Raw genomic sequence first — 18,449 nt, forward strand, 5'->3', positions numbered from 1 at the left:
TATTATGGGGTAGTGTGCGGCTGGGTAGGAGAAAGTCCAGAGTTCAAAGAGGTATGCATGCAAGGGGAATATCTCCAAGGGAAGGAGCGACAGAGAATATAATTGTGTGCGCATACACATCTGTTTTTCCCTCTGGTTTTTTTTTCCAGGCTTAATGATGGGGAGGTAAATAGATCTACAAGATGATATCTAAGTATGTAGGCTAACGAAGCTGTTTCCAATGGAGAATGAACCCCTCCAATGGCTGAGTAAACAAGACCCTAGAGAGGTTGTCCAGAGCTGTAAGAACTTTCAGAAAACAAAAACAGTGATGCTGAGTGAATAGGGAGTACTCTGGGTCTGAGGATGTCCTAGGAGCCATGCAACCGTCTTCATACCACTAACTTTGAATTCTCCAGTTTTCAGTTGTAAAACTATCAGAATTACAGCTGCCTTCAAGAATTTGCAGGTTGGTAGTGTAGCTTGAGCTCAGCACAGAAGATAAAAATCCACAGCATTTCTGCCCCTTTGCTAGCTTTGAGCTAAGTGCTAACACCCTCACTGACCTCAGTGCCAGCTACCAGAGTCTCACAGAGAAGTTTCAAAATTCACTCCATCATATGAGCTAACTGCTGAAAACATCACTCCTGAAAGAAACACAGTCCAGCAGAACAAGTCATCTACCTACAAGAGACTACAGCCCCTCCTGTTAGATGAGTTTTCCTCTTTGCAGTGGGTTACATTCTGATGGCAACACTACCCACGGAATCAGGAGCAATAATGGATTGCCTCCAGAGTCTCAGCATGTAAGCGAGATCAGGCCGTTCCACTTTCGAAGCAGGCTGTCAGTACATGTCATATTTTATTTTGCTTCCAAAAGACAAATATGGCAACACACACTTTGTTAGCAGGCCAAAAGAATTATAACTGTATTTTGCTGAAAGCAATGTTGATTTGAATTTACCCTAACAGTGCTTGTAAAACCGAATTACATTGAATTTGTTCTAAACAGCTGTGACGTTAGGATTTTACACACACACTTACTCTGCTGGCTATAGTAAAACTGCAATTGATGCTCAGGGGAAAGGCAGCTCCCCTCAAAAGCACAGGAAATCTCTATCCACTCTATCCAGGCCCCAGGAGCCAGTGAAGTAAGCGAGAAGAGAGAATTCATAGGAGAGTCTGGCTTCCAGATCGCCATAGATGATCCAATACCAGGTCAATCACAGAGACAGGGAGTAGAACCTACATGGGTCCCTGGAATCTCATTCAGACTCTGGCCAACAGACCCCCAGGCCCCAGAACCAAAACATAACATTGAGTTTCCTAACACCTCCATTCCCCTGACACAAAAACTTAGTACTAACGGCCAACGGCCCACAGGCTTAGAGCACCTGACAAATTCTAGGCAATAAGTCTGTCTGAGGGTGCAAAGCCCAAAGACAGTGGGCACCACTGAAGCACATACAGTAGTTGGAATTTAAAGAGGAAATCAGCAGGGTTGGGCTAGACTCAAACATTGGTACCACTGGAGAGGCATCCACTTGCTAGAGGCTTACACATTTTCCTAATGAAGTGTTACTGAGCAGAATGGCAAAAGGCAGGTGCAAAATGTTTGCAAGATGCAAGACAATGCAGAAATGTTTGCATTGCACCCTTCTGCAATGGTATCACCGCAGTGCACCAGGGACAAAATTATACAGACAATTCTGGATTTACTGACTGGTAGTGAACTTCCTCCTGAGGCATCTCTTGTATGGATGCTCAGGTGTTTCTAACAACACAAAAGACTTTTTACATAGTTACTTTATATATATATATATATAAAAAAAATAGTAATTTATATAATTAGGACAAACAAAATAGCCACAGAAGAGGAAAAGATGTGTGCATGGCTATGCCTGTCCTCCAAAAAGTAAAGACCTCATAATGCTCACCACTTTTTGCTATACATACCAATATCACTGTTTTATCCTGTTTTCTTCAATTAAAATATAGAGCAATATGTGTATATACCTAACAAAACAGTTCCAAAATCATAACACTATTTCATACATTTTCTTTCCTAGAAAAAAAAATAAATTACAAACACCTGAAAGATGTTATTGCTGCTTCCTAAATGGACTACAAGAAAGCCCCCAGATTCCAGGGAGACAAGCAGATAAGCCCACAGAGCAGAGCAGAGCAGTGCCCTACCTACTTGAAATTCTACAGAGTGATGCCTGATTGCTGTACTATGGCACCCATGGCAGAAGCCACCTGACACATTCTGCTGTGCCTGGGTTTTCTGATGATCTGCAGAGACTGGACAGCTGGTGGAAAAGGAATGGGAGGCTTCCTCAACCAAAGGGGAAGGCTGCTCCCTTCCTCACTGGCAGGAAAGCTATGAGAAAGAGACCCTTGTCTTTCCCAGTGCTCCAAGTTATGATGTTTACTTCCTCTCTCCATAGAGAGCTGACGCAAAGGCAAGGAGTTTATACTTTAAGGGCTCAGTTCAAAGACTGTTGATAGCTCATGACATTCTGATGGAGTTTAGATCAGGTCTAACATCTCCGAAGCAGTGGTCCTCTCTTTCCACAATGTATTTTTGTTCCATAATACAGAGATCCAGGAAGCTTCGCAGGGTCAAGCCCTGGTCTGAGCCAGAGTCTACTTTCAGGCTAGGATCCTAACTCTGCCAGCTCTGGGCTTCCTTAGTCACAGTGTCTCAGCTGTTCTCACTAAGCTGCTGCATGGACCTCCAATACCTATTTTGTTAGGAAAATAAGCCTACTTACTAGGCAGAGCCTAGTTGTGGCAGCTAGTTCTAGTTTAAGCATGTAGGTGGATGACAGGGGTCACCAATAAAACAATGATGGCTTCTGTGTTCCCAGAACACAATCGCAAACCAAATATACCAATGCAAGGCTCCAAGTTCCCAAACCCCATCTGCAGCAATCATTAAATAAACTCTTAACGGTGTCTTCTGTAGCTTTTAATAGACTAGAGTACTTATACTGTCAGCTTTTACTGGGCAAGATGTAATTTTCCAATAAACACGACCTCTTCCAAAAAGCAGTACTTTCTGAACTTTTTCCAGAATCCAAACGTTTTGGCTGCAGCTGCAGCAATGGGAATCAAATTATAAAAACAAAATCCCTCCTTTCACTCCATGCTTTCAAATGTTTTTCCAGGGCTGAAATGAGAGGCGCACTCACTATTTGTTTCTGCTTCTGTTGGCTTTTAAAAGCACAAGAGGGTAAAGGAGCTGGATGGCTGTAACTTTCACAGCTTGCTTATGTACACAGTGCCATAACCTTTGTGTCTTGCTGTGAGCAGCTGCACTGCAATTGTATTAGTCTGACTGACTGTAAACTGTGTAGTAATATGTAAAACATATTGTGAGTGATGATGACTAATTGGAGAACATCTTGCGAGACACTCTAAACGTGTGTAAAATGTCATCCAGCTGTAAGCTGCATTTTGTCCTGATCGGCTATGTATTACTTATCAGGGCTTCAGGGCTCACCAGCAACTTTACAGATGAACAGCGTAAGAAGTACCCCTTGTTTCAACCTCCTCCACCTTTAGTGAATGATAATTAATCAGTGAAACTGCAGTATCAAGTTCTGGTTTCCTAGTAGTCATTTAGAGCACATTGGCTAGAGGAGCCTGTTTGTCAGTGGGGAACTTGGCTAAATCAGCCACCCTCTAAACAAAAATAAAGCAAACCCACAACCCCCCCCCTGCATCACGTTCTAAAATATTCTCCCTGTTTCTAGTGCTCTCATAGAGGGACTGATCTCTACAAGCAAACTGTCATACTCCTGGCATTGGCACTACTGCAAATGTGAGGGATAGAGGGTAATAACATCTGGTTCAAAAAGCTAGCAGATCCTACATTTAAAAGAGAGAAGTTACCTATTGGAAGGAGTATGTAAGATACCTATTACAGGAACCAAATTTGCAGTGGATGAAATATTACGTTTTCTCTGTTGTCAGACGATTAGCTAGTCATGCTGCTCTACCTAAAACATTCTCTCCCAGCTCACGTGGTGGGGAAGGTATTTCCCATCTCAGAAAGCAATTCAGTATGTATCTGTAGGAGCCTTTCCCTGCAGGTGAAGCCAATGAGATTTTGCAGGGGATTTCAAATGAAATCTTTAAAATTTCTTTAAAATTACAGATCTCATGCATACAGGACTAAATTGTATACAGCAGTGAAATGTATATTTTAATGGACATAGGAAGTGGATCAGCTCTTTTCTAAAAGACCATTACGCAATGTACTTAGGAAACAAGGAAGATCTTATAAAAGATTAACTAGACCAGCCCAGAACAACTTTGCCAGTTTTAGTAAGAAGTCTGTTTTCTAAAAGCATAGCTGTCCTACTGTGCTGTTACTGCTTGCCTATGGGATAGGTGAACAGCAATTGCCATGCTACATATCCATGGTTGGAGTACACAGTAGGTAAAGTATAACAGATTATGATCATTAAAGTGTTACAGCTTTTATCTAGTGAAGCCCCTAAAGCTAAAATCATGTAGGACTTATAGGAAATGGCAAGTCCTCATTAAAACAGAGCAATTTGTGTGTAAAGGAGACTCCGCAGGACTGTACAGTAATGTCTCCAGACAGTTACACTACAGATGCCCTATGCCTTCACAGCATAACATGCATTTAAAAGCCTTCAGCAACAGATCCCCAACAATGTCTCCCATTGTTCACTGCAGCTCACAGTGGACCAAAACAATAGGTTGGTTGTAGTCCCAATAAGCTGGAACATATCTGCTATCTGGTGTGCTAGCTACAGGGAGGTTAGCTAAGGGTAAAAATAATTCTGTCCTCCTTGGTGCTGAAAACCCTTTCATTTGTACTGATATTCAAGGCCCTAATTTAAACAGGGACCATCTCTTTCTGAACACATCTGACTGGCAGTGCAGGATAGAATTTCAGCTGCATGGTCTAGCTTGTCCATTATGCATTTAAACACTGTCAAGACGATGCTAACAAACCTTACCATGACCACTGCTCCCGAGGGACCAGAACTAGCTCCTCTGAAAGCCACAGAGTTTTTGGAGATGACCAATAATTAGCAGTGGAATTTGGTTTCCTGTACCAGACCATGGGCACAGGCAGGACCCAAGGGAGCCTTTGCAAGAGTTCCATGGGTTGCTGGCTCGCCCCTCGGCACGCACAGTGTGCCTCAGGTGGAGCACACAGACACTGAACACAGCAGCCTGCCAGTGACCTGGTATTCACCTCCACCACTGGTGCTTTAACAGAGCGGTTTTGTTCCTCCCTGTAGTGGAGGGCGTCCAAACAGCAAATGTTCAGTGAGGGCAGGAAGAGCGTTTGAAGCAAATTCTTGCAGAAATAAATGTGAATTTACTTAACTTACCATGTCTCCTGCTTTTCCCCTCAGCCCCCCTTTTCCTTCCTACTGCTGTTCCTCAATAGCATCCCTCTACTTTCCAAGTCATCCTTCACACTCACCACTGTGGACCTCTCTCCCTTTTGCCACCCACTGCCTGTTTCTTTATTTTCTTTTTCTAATTTCTTTCCCCTCCCTCCATCTCAGCACAGACTTCTTTCCAGGTGAGAATATTTTACTCAGTGATTCGATTAAAAAACATTATAAAAGAACTAACTTTCAGTGCTTTTAGCTCCTGAGAACACACTCACGTAAACCAGTCAAGCAAAAAGGCTGGGGCACCCGCAGAATCAAACCTGCACGGAAATATTTGTTTCCTGTGTTCTTTCCTCTAAGTGGATCTGAGGTTTTATGGCTTTGTCAGCCACACAGATTTTTTCATGAGTTTCAGCATTCTGCAGTAAGCTGGAGCTTTTGCACGCCTGTGTTTACATGTTAATTGAGTTTTCCTTTACAGCAGGTTTCTACCTCTCATGTTATGGACCACAGCTCGAACACCAGAATTATAAAGCTTCAAAATCCAAAATTTAAAACAATTACTTTCTACAATATTCTTGTGGTTTTAGGCCAACCTCATCATTTGTAAGGCTCCTTCTGGGTAATTATACTAATGTTTGACACTCCAATAGAACAGAATACTAAACTTTAAAAGCCAGATACCCGTATTTCCTAGACACAGTGAGTGAAACTCGATGGGTCAGTTCCTGCTTTAAAGGCTTAGGACAGAAAGGGGAAAAGTCAGTCAGGAACCAGCCCAGTGAAGGAAACGCTCTGGCCCTTGTGTTGAACACAGCTGAGGGCAGGCACTTTCTGTGCTAGGGGCTGTACAGTCTCCAGGAAGAACAAAGCACAAGACCATGAATATATACTCTCTGGAGAAGGGCAGGGAGATGCAGCACACAAGAAAGCTGGCAAAGTGCTTTTCTGTACTTCACAGAGCCCTGCATAGAGCATCCACGCTCCCACATATGCAGAGACACAACCCAGGTGGCAGTCAGGCTAAAAAGACCATTAACAACCATGCTCCTGCATGGGCCAAGAAAACAAACTTTCTTTCCTGTTTCTCCACTTATTTCTTTTTTGGAATGGTCTAACCTTCTTCACTCGTTCATCCTCCACCCTGCCCTGATTTAAACACATACACCTAAGTAACAGGCTTCCCTTCATAATGGTTTCACCCGCTCCACCTTGCTGGTCTAAATTTCCCCACTAGAATGGGTTCAGAAGAAACGTTTTCTAAAACAGAAGTGATCCCAGCAGACAAAGGAAGACAGCCTATTCCTTGCTTGCAACCTGCCAACACAACAAAAATGAAGTTTGCTCTATGTGGTAGCAATTAACACCAAATGCCTTTACTACCCACTGAGTGTCTGGGAAGAGTTAAATACTCTCCTGTTCAAGCTCACAGAGCTCTTCTGCAGGGCAGCTACGTTCAGAATAATATGCAGGCTGCCATTAAGTATGTTATATTAATACTTGGTATTAAATTTTAATATAGTGATTATAGAGGAGAAAAATTGTACTTCAGATTAGGAAGGTATTAAAGAGTTTGGGAAAAAAAATCTTTATTTTGAAAGAAGCATTTATCAAATAGTTCCTAGGACACGGTTTATTCTTCATAGCCCTTCAGCAGGATGTTTAGGATAGAGGTTGCCTCCCCATTAACAGGAATAGGAGATTCGGCAACATCCCCTCTTCACTTTTGTTCACCTCAACAATATGGACTGGAAGTATGTTTCCAAACCTAAAAAGGCACCTAATTTAAAGGGCCCGGTCATCCAGTCCTCCCAGTGTATTAACTATCAGTAAAGTACAGCAAATCTGTTGACTAGGGATTCTCTTTAACTAAACCCATCGATTCAGATACTGAAGAAAAATGAACAAACAAGCCAAAAAAAAAAAAATATCCCAGCAACATTCTTTTGGGAAACCCTTTTCAAACCCAACACAAGCCAGGGTTCAACTGGATCCCAGAGTTACAGCTCACTTGCCTCAATGGGGATTTTTATGGTGTCCAGTTCTCCTCCAGACTACCTGGAAGGCTTCATATTTTCCAAAGGGAGGAAAATGGTTGCGCTGGGACAGCATTGGAACTATTGATCCCAGAGGCCCAGATTCTCCAGCAGCAGAAGGAAACAAAGACGCTAGTGTTTTGTGGGAATGAGATGGAAGAAAAATAATTTTGGCTGAACCAGCACTTTCCAGTGAAAACCCTTTTTGTCAGAAAACTCCCAACTAAGTCTACTGATGGGAAAAATATAAATATCTTGTCCCATTGCTCTGAATCATCTTGACTGACTGCCCTGTCCTGACCCAAGACACAGCTGATCAAGGATTCTTACAGGGAAGTTCTTTCCCTTGAATGCCTCATGGCATCAGCAGCAGAACAATTTGTAAGAAGCAGCTCTTTTCAAGTAAAGTTAGTTACAGAAACATTTCTGAGAAACATTTCAATAGAAGCAGAAGAGAAGATTCCAATTTTCTTTTGAAATTACTTCCTTAGTTTTTTTATTACACAGTGTGAAAAAATAAAGATGAAACTGGAATGAAACAGATTTTTAGTTAACAGGATCACCAAAGACAGACATCTACAGATGGACTCAGAATAGGTTTTGTTTCATGGAAAGTTTTCACTGCCTTTTTCTTTACTCTGTTTTCAAATGAAAAGACTAAGCATTTCGTGAAGTGACAAGTCCAAGCCCTCCTCTGGCTTTCTTATATACACAGGCACTTATAAAAGGCAGAAAATAATGTTTAGTGTTAATTGCCAATAGCTGCCTTGCTGCCTTAACTTCTTGTTTCCTTCAGGTGCACATTGAAGACATATCAAACATAGAGCCAGCAGAGAGCCTGAATAAGCTAGTGTCTCTGGACTTTCATTAGCAGAAAAGCCACAGTTAATTTCCTAAAGAAAAAAAGGAAATTGAAGGGTTGGTTTTAATCTTGTCCCGGACTGAGTGAATCCAAGAGTTGGAGCAAATGGTATCCCCGTAAATCTAACGGCAGCCACAGTGAAACATTATCCCGTGCCTTTTTTAGGAAGTACTTAGTGTAAGAAGTAGCAGAAATGGTTAGTGGAAACAGACCCTTGCCTCAGTGCTGCAGCCATTCCTTGATGCTGTGACCCTACCAGATGTGTCCAGCACCAGGGCCAGATAAGCACCCTCGCCATGGAATTAATCAGTTCCCATTTTCTTAACCCCTCGTGTGCCTGCACAGGGGGACTGTGCAGGGCCTAAAGGTTTCTGGAGCCATTCAGGGATGAGAGACACAGCAAACCTTACTTATGTGCTGCATCCCTAGTAAGGAAGTAGAAATCCAACCAGCCCATGAGATGTTTGCAACTCTGTAAGGTGCCCTTGGAGCCTGGGCCCAGAAAAGTGCAGCCATGCACTTAAGGCTTGCATGTAGAACTGAAGGGCTTCATAATGACAGCAAAAGGAGAGCTCACTGCCCTGGCCGGCACTTTTCACCAGAGCAACAGATTTGCAAAGCACCAGCTGGAGCCCAGAGTCCCTGGCCCCTACTCTGACTGTGACTTCACACCCTCTGTCTGGGTACATGTCCTTAGACATACTTTAACTCCCACACTGCATCAAGAATAATTCCTGGAGTAGCTCTACATGTACGCCTCCAAGTTGAGTTTTATATCTGGCTTCTCTCAAACTCACATACAGTGACTTCTGGACTTTGGCAACAGACTCTAGCATCGTCCTAGGCAGGGTTAGTGCTCCAGTCAGTTCTCCATGCAACCTGCTCGCCTCCCACCTGTTCCTGCTGATCCTGGTAATCCAAATACCTGAACTAGCCAGGAATCATTTGGGATACAGGTGAGCACTGATATCTGACTGCTGTCATCCATGGAGGGAGAGGGGAAGTCTAACCCTGCAGGAAGTCACGCTTACATGGTTAATGTGGTGGATGACAAAACCGGGAAAACAAAGGTATGCCCTTGAAGTGGAAGGGAGGAAGCTGAAATGAAAGCTTGGGAAGGGCCCCAAGAGAGAAGAAATGCACCTTTTGGGGAGTAAAAGGAAGCACTAGTATCTGAACTCACTAATAACTAGCAGGAAAACTACTGTGCTCTTTCTGCCCACCTGTGCCTGAGCAACATTATTTCAAGCTTCCTCATGTTGTGTTTTTTATTTAATTTTCCAGCGAACACACTCTTTTATCATCCAGAACCGTGAAAGTAAATTAAGAAGAAATGGTTTTCTTTCAATTAGACTCACAGTTGCTTTGAGTAACTGCCTATAATTCTATTTAATGAAAAAATAAAATCATTATTCCAGTTCTCCCTGTGCCCTGTGACAAGCACACAGACGGGCCCCATTAGCAAGCACTGTAGATTTACTTAATTAGAAAAATATTTTGTTTTCTCCAATTTTTAAAAAAGGAGAGAGAGAAAAAAAGAAGCAAAGAGAAACCTCCAGGCACAATATTAATCTAACCTGTTACCTGGTGCTTAATAACTTATAAACTAAAGGCATCTATCAATCCATAATTTAGTTTTCCCTTTGATCTGTTACAGCATTTGGTTCACAGTCTACTCAGCAGGCTGGTGCTGTCTTACCCTTTCTGATTCGCTTCTAAGTACAAGGTCCTATATCCCTGCCTAAAGCATTAATGGTCTTTTTGGAGACGAGGCCCTGAGGCCGGTGGGTGTAGTAGAGCAGAGCTTACGCTTTGAGCTATGGGAAGCAGCAGATCAACAGAAGGAGCCAACTAGCAACCCCGGACCCCAGGTCAAGGCTGTCAGTGCCGAGCTTGAGGCCCGGCCTGCCTGCAGAAGCAAAGGCTGCTCAGCGTATGTGGCTCCAGCCACTTGTCTCAGACACCACCGCCAGTGCAAGCAGGTTAATGTCTGTGTTCAGACAGGTCCCAGTGAAGGGCCAGTTCACCTCAGGGAAATCATTGACAGACTCTACCAATTCCTATCCATTTCACCTCTGGCCCTAAGCATCCCACCCTCTGTCTCCTTCCTTTAGCTCCACGTGATGCTCTCCTATCCTATTCTTGGCTAGTATACAGGAGGCTAAGGACATGATCGGCAGTTGTGACTGCCTTGACAGTGAGTGTTTTCAGGATCCAGACTTAACAGTTTGACAATAGTTATCCTGCTCTTCAGTTTTTATGTTGACATCAGCAGTATCTCCATAGCAGAAGAGCAGAATGAAAAAGGGGCCATTAAATAGCATTGACCAGAAACGATCGCCTCATTGTGCCAAGCACTGTGTACTCTTCGCACAGTGACAGTTCAAATGAGGACACTCTCTGGCAAAGGAGACGAAACACCACATTTCTGACAATGACAGATCTTCTTATGGAGCTGCTACTGGACTGCTAGCAAAAGCAAGGAGAAAGTCCAGTGGAGATCCTTCAGCACAGCTACATGCTTGGCACTAGGTGTCAGAGTTTTCCTGGCATTTTTGGGTTACTTGAAACAATGTACTTTCATTTTATCTGCATCTTGCTTTTTTATGATGATTATTATTCTGCTGTAGCATGAATGCCTCCGAGAAGAGGAAGTTTCAATTAGGATGCCGAAACCCTAAGCTGTAGTTTTATGGCTTTCAATTAACATATAGAGATTCGCTCCAGGTACCGTAACAAAATCAACATCCAGCCATGCTATCTGATTACAGGAGCTGATAAAGAATTTATGGAACGTAGCACAGGAAGCTTTCTCTTTACTGGCTGCCATTCCGCAGGGCAGTGCCCCTTGCAAGGAAATGATGGGGGCCAGTGGCAGAGGAGATAAAACACACTAGGCTGGATCCTCAGCTGGTGTAAATCAGCCATGTTTCACTGACTGGGCCATTGCTTGAGCCATGCTGGGCTGTGGAGCTGGCTGGAGCACCCTAGACTTGTCTGCCACTCTTGATTCATGCAACAATTCAATCCTCTTTCGGATTTACTGCCTTTTCTTTGGTAAAATTACACAATGACCTACAAGGACTGTAGTTTCTCAGCTGTACCTTTCTACTACCATCATCATCTCAGCTGGTAAACTACCTGAACAGATGTCCTGTGTGTGCATTCATAAAGTATGTGACAAGTCTTCTCAAGGTATCTGAAGAAAAGGGACAAATTGCCAGCATCTGATCTCATCTGTCTATTAGATAAATCAACACACACTTAATGGAAGCTTCCCCCCTTTTCAGGTGAACACTGAACTGTATGGACTACTTCTAGTGGTAAGCCGCTAGCTCAGTCTCCAAATGCACTCAGCTCTGGGCTTTTGCAGACTGAAAGATGCAACAGGACTGACAAAGTGAGACTTGGATTATCTTTTTAGTTTATCAGGCAACTACTTCACAAGGTGAACAGTGTCTTTGGACTGCCATTCATCCAGGAACTGAACACCGTGACTTATTAAGGCATGGCCACAGTAGACTGTGGTTAGTGCTGGGACTACCACTTGCTAGGCAGAGCTCACTTTGGCTGGGTGCAAAGCTAGACAAACAAACTTTCGGAACCAAAAAGATGGTTATACCATAGTTAGTGGTCAAACTGACTTGAACAGGGTTGGAATACAGTGTTCAGCTCAGTTTCAGGGCTCAGCTTCATTTTTAGGAGGTAGGACAGTTGAAGACACAAAGCCTGAAGCATTCTGGAGGGCATTTCTCAGAGACATTATCCATTATTATAAATTACACAGGCTCTGAAGAAGAAAAAATGTTTGGCTGACTTCCTAGTCCTAGTTTGAAAGGAAGCTGCTCCCGCAGTGTAAGATCTCCCTCAACTATCATCCAGAGCCAGAAACACAACTTTCCTTAGCTCCACATAGTTCACCGAACTTCCTAACTTTCCAACATGGTAACTCAAAGCCTGCCTGTGCTGGGAACTTTCAGATTTTCACCCATCTTTATAAACTATCTTGAATTAATAAGGGACAGTGATGTGTCAGCAGATAAATTCAAAAGTCCAAAATCACAATCTTTCTGTCTGGTGGTGGGAGAAAAAGAAAAAAAGACGTTTGAGCCCCTCACCATCAACTCCTTTGTTCTGTAACAGTCAGAACTGTTATAGAACAGTTGTAACCATCAGGACTTTGCAGGCAGCCACTTGGGGCAAATTCTGTATGCTGAACTCGCATACACAAGGTAGCAGCTTCCTGCTTTTGTTAGCCCCAGTTAATCATACAAAATAAAAATAAATTTAAAAAAAAATTTTAAAAATTCCAATGACAATTTCTATCCTTACAAACAGTGCACTGGTACCCTCTACTGGTAATTGTTTGTCATGGCAGAAGGATGGGAATTGTATTACCGATGATGAGAGTTGCACTAAGGTTGTGACACCTTTTAAGTTTAATTTTGTGCAAGCATATATTTCTTTACACATGATAACAAAAAGCATCTTTACTATGATGGAGATAATCCCTAGATTCCTGTGGAATAAGGAAGCCAGCCTGAATTTGGATCAAACCCGCAGTGAAATGAGTTTTGTCAGATTCCAAATCTCCCAATCAAGCACCACGGATGTTCTGCAGCCACATCACAGAAAACTGTCTGGTTTCAGACTTTAGGTCTACCCTGCTATCCTGGAGCAGGATCAACAATACCCAAACCATCCCTTACAGATGTTTATCTAACCCATTCCTAAAATCTCTGGTGACAGACATTCCACAACCTCCTCGGACAATGCGTTCTCATGTTATGACAAAATTCCTATTGCCTTTCATCAAATGATTGATTCTTGATCAAATGAGAAGTGCTCTTGGCAAACTAATGTGGAATAATTCCCAGACTGATATTTTATCCATTGTATAAGCAACAGGGTGACCCTCATCTGGATAGCTTACCCATCAAGGATCTCAGTACATGCACAGAAATCCAAACCCCACACAGATCAGTGCCTGTTCACACTGCATGCCTGCCATCAGACATACTGGGCAATACCAGCTATAAACCACAGTTTGCATTTCTCCTTATTAAGATTTTCCTTCCTTTAATTGTTATGTTCTTTGTAGTAATAAGATGAGATTCCAGCTCTCCATTTAACTTCTGAAAGCAATAAAAAAGTCTTAAAAAAACAAAACACCGCCAAACACCTTCAAAATGCATGTGCACTACCTATTATTTACTGTAATGTATGTCACGCCATGGAATACCCTGCCAAAAAAACCCCACGAAAAAACCCCCGCCTCAAATTGTACCTAAAATTTTCCATTCAATCATCTGAAAGTTTCTGTCAAAAAGGAAACAAAAAGAAAAAGGGGGGGGGGGGGAAGCAAATTATTCTTTCTTATAAATTTCAGAAGTGTTCAAGACATTTACAATTAATGCTATTCTGAAAGACAAGCTCAGCCCTCGACTGTGAGCCTAGTCTAAAATGCAAAAGCCCTAAGTGGAGTAACAGCACCATCAGTGAGCCTGAATGCTTGTTCTTGAACACACACACGTGTAGTTGAAGCAGCACTGTCCACTAAGGCCACAGCGGTGACATCCACAGAGCCCAGGCGAGGGGGGCACTGTAATCAGGGTAACCCTGGTGTTTGAAATAGTGCCAACACAGCTTCGCTTGAAGCAGGGACTGGCTGACATGGCAGGGACAAGTGGAATCGAATCACAGCAAAAAGGGCCTAGAAACACCAGGATTAAATGAGGGTTGTTATCAAAACTAGCCTCATGGAGTTTTGGTTGATGATGCTGGAATTTTGGCTTTCCTAGTGTCAATTTAACATAACTATCCGGTACCAGACACAGAAAAGAAGGGCAGTTCCTCTCAGAACACTGACAGAGCCTTCTGCAGAAACAATGCCTGCTTGTAAAATGAAGCACAACCACCTGAAGCATGGGTGTATGCGTGTGTGTGTGCACACCTCTGGTATCCGCACTGCCCGAGTACAAGCACAGTGCTGCAGCAGGGAATAGTGCTGAAAAAACACGCTCATCTGACTTCATTAATCTAACTCTTGCTCATGTATCAAAGTGCAGCACGTTTTCTTGTAAAAATGATTAAGCTGCTAATTAAGCTGTTTATAACTTGTTTCCCTGGTTGCTAATGATAATTAACATGCAAATTAGCTGAGGGAAGAGAGGCACAGGGGTCCTCAGTTCATTACCAAGTTAATTACTGTTTGCATACTTAAACATAACAGTTATAAATGGTGGCATTTAATGTAATGGCCAAGATGATAATTACACCAACAACATTTTGAAAAGTCATTTCACTGTGTGCTATTTTTCTGGGTGATTAATGTTTCCATGGCTGGTTGCTAAACTTAGTTCAAACCAATATGAGTTGGAATCAGTGTAACCAAATAAGTTATCAACAACATTACCTTATCCTTGTTTGTTTGTAAAGTAAGGAAGGAATGAGAGGAAATAAAAGCAGTAAGTTTTAATATTAACAAGAGGAATAAAGTGGGCTGGTTAACACTGTCTGTTTAATTTGAGTTGGCAGTGAATCTGCTGAGATGATGTAACACTTTCCTTTTTTATACCTCATGGTTTGTTGTTCTTCATGTTACAGCAGTGCTAGGAGATCCCTTCTGAGATTCAGCCCATTGTGTTCACCATACCCAGCACTATCCTCGGCCTCAAAACCTTACATCCTAAACAGACATGGCAAATAACATATCAGAAAGAAGAAAATTGATAATGGCCATCTTGCACAGGGAAGAATGGAAGCAGCACATTTATTTCATTGGACTGCCACTTGCTTGTCATATTGAGGATTTTGTTCAAGCAAGCCTGTTCCATTGACTTCCTCACTGGACACAAAGGTGCTGAACTAGTTGAAAAATCATCCTGGCTCGCTAACTATCAGGGTGCAAGATATGTGAAATCTAGAATGTTGAAATGTTTTGCTATTCAGAGGCTAGTCTTGCTCCCCGATTATATGTGGCACAACTGCTATTGATTTCAGCAGTCTCCACATAGAAAATCTTATACTTGCAAAACTAGGCTACGAAATACTAGTGAAGTAACTCAAAGCAGAAATTTCTACCTGAAATTTCTACCTTTGAGCCTCTGTATCAGAGGATGTGGCATCAGAGGGGAAGACAGGTATTGACTCATGAATGTCAGAGAAACACGGATGGTATTTTGTTAAGGTGTACACTTGGTAAATGCAGTTTGGAAGCAGACCACTGGGCACAGTTGAACTGCTTTAAGGGAATTTTTCTTTCTTAGGTCTCAAACAATGCAATGTTTGGTTTGTACTCTTCAGTTAAGACAACTGTTTTTCAACAGAACACAAGCTTATTAAAAGGTAGTTACTGCTGAGGGTCATACACATCATACCTATGGGAGTAAACAAGGAAAACAGAAACCTCGCAGAAGGCTGAACCCCTCATAGATATTCAAGAGCTACATGCAGTTTCAGCAGCTAGGAAAGGCCATTACTTTAAAGTTACTTGGAAACACTTCATTCACACCACAGACCTTTTGTTCAAAATCAAACACACCCATCTGTCTGCAGCGTAAGCAGATCCACTTTACTACCTCATTCAGAGAGCTGCTTCAGGACTCCCAGCACAAGGACAACTGATTAAATTATGCAACTGCGCTGCTGAATCCCAAAGTTAAATCATAGACAGTAACTGAGACAGCAAAGTATGAGTGTGGTGACCTCTGGGTGTTTTCTGCTGTTGCTGCTTTAATCTCTGTAATATAAACAAAGGAATTATTTCTTTCTCTAATGGAGCAACAATGTTTTTCTTGTAATCTTGCTCAAGTGCATATTAATCCCACTCTTTATCAAGGATCCCTGCAATTCTTTGCATTATCATTCTCACTGGGGTGAACATAGATAAAAATAGTCCAGTGCATAAAGAGAACACTTTGGCTTTCTGTGCCTTTATACCTTTATGTACTCAGAGAGTACTAGGATGTTTAATGTATTAACACATTTATTTTCAAGACCGGCAAAGCCAAGTAAAAAGTTAAGATTGGCACTCAAGGCTTTACTGAGAAGCTTGAGCAAAGGGATACATTTTGTAATACTCAACCAGATCCAGAGTAATTGGGTTGGACTATAAAATGACAAGGCTACAACTTCTTCTCTGGCCTATGCCACTTTTCACCCACACATTTCAGAGCTCTTTACAAACACTGACTTAATCATCTTATACTTTTCCTAGGATGTGTTTGACCCAACAGCAGTCTATCATATTGTATAAAGAACAGCACATAAAAGGCTGAGAATTTGAACATTATGAAAACAAATGTTTCCTGTGTGCTTTCCAACCAGACAAGTAACCAGACAACGTTAGGAAGTAGATCTGTCAATAACAAAGCTTAGAGGTCTCCATTTGAAATCTGCTGTTCTAACCCAAAGAAATAGCAGCAGCTGTGGTCACGGGGATACAGCGCCAGGGGTGTAAATTTCCTTCACAGGAGAAGAATATCCTAACTCAGTTTGACAACAGAGTTACCAGCAGCCTAACTCTCCTGGCAGACTGTGGGCGGGGAACTAAATATGCCTAGGGATGAAATTTCATCATGTGGCTTAGCACATCACCAGAGCTTCTCGACTTCAGTGTTGTGGGCATTCAGTCACCCAGCCTGTATAATTTAGTACAAGCCATCTTCGTTCCCTAGCCCCCATGCTGACACCAGCCTAAGTGAGAGCAGAATTTGGTGTCTGCTCTCCAACTCAGGTACAGCTCAGAGCAAAGAATTTTAGTCAAATAAATCAAAAATATATTTAAGTTATTAACACCCCACCCCATTACACTCTTTTCTATCACATAAAAGTCTTTTTTTTTAAAAAAAAAAGTTTTCCTGTATTAAATGAACACGACTGGTTTTCCACCCTCAGTCGTAGCTACACCTAGCATTTAAAAGCCCCGCGGGCGGGGGGTGGGGGCCGGACACTTGTTACATGAACTGCAGGCACTGAGAGCTTTCAAAAGAATTAGGTCCAAGATTTCCCAGCCATGCCTCTTTGAAAAGGGTTATTACAGACGTCAGTGCATCTCCTGCTTTGCAAAGCCCTCTACTTGTTGCAATGTGTTTACTTCCCTCCCCACCCACCTCCCTTTAAAAATTTATCAGTAATCAGAGACATCATGAGGAGCTATTGTAGTATACTTAATATTTAATGAGTGTGTAGCATACTTAATATTAAATGTTACACACCTCCACACTTCCCACACACACCCCTTGAGTTTTTATGATCCTAGAAACAGGACTTGCCGTATCTACCCCACAGGACACACAGCAAATAGGCTGGTGGCTTGAGAAAAGTATTAGGAGCCTCCAAGTTACACTGCTGACTCCGCCACTTGTAACAATAGGGTTTCGCACTGGGCTGTAGTCATATACCTCAAGTATCATACCAGGCCACAGTCTTTTCCATCAGAAAAATATTTTAATTTTCCATCAGCATTGATTAGACACTGTTCCTCTTATTCCTTTAAGACCAAAGTTATTACTTTGTATATGTATATGTATAATATATATAATATATATTATATATATACATGTGTGTATATATAAAATGTACATAAATATACATTAATATAAGCTTAAGTTTGATTTACAACTTAAAATTGGCTATATTCATACCACCTGCTATAAAACCCTAAACCAACAAAATAATTTCTTCACATTGCTCCTGCCTTTCTGGCCAACCATACAGGTTGTAACAACATCTTCTAAACCATCCATTTACAGCAGTGAGCACACCGGATTCTTAACTAAACCAGGACTCTTTATGCTAGAAATGATGAATAGAGGATACTGGCATCCTCCATGTTCTTTGTATCTACAAGGCAAAATGTAGCTGGAAGCAACTTTCACACCACTCAGTCATGCAGCAAAGTCAAATGATGGGTAATGATTTTTGCAGCCTGGACCACAATCCGTTGAAGGCACCAGTCTCGGTTTTATTCCCACAAGCCGCATGAACCTCAGCGGAGGGGCAAAGAGGTACACACGTTTGATCAACCCGGCTCCTTTTAATGTGATTTCTATTTCAGAACTGTTTCTTTTTATCCCCTCCAGTCTTTCTTGGTAATATCACCTGTGGCCTAATGTGACAGCAATGCTAAATTATATCTTGATGGCTAATTAGGGTAATTAAAGTGAAAGTAATCAAATC

This window comes from Falco rusticolus, chromosome 3, assembly GCF_015220075.1.
Source record: "Falco rusticolus isolate bFalRus1 chromosome 3, bFalRus1.pri, whole genome shotgun sequence".
NCBI lineage: Eukaryota > Metazoa > Chordata > Aves > Falconiformes > Falconidae > Falco > Falco rusticolus.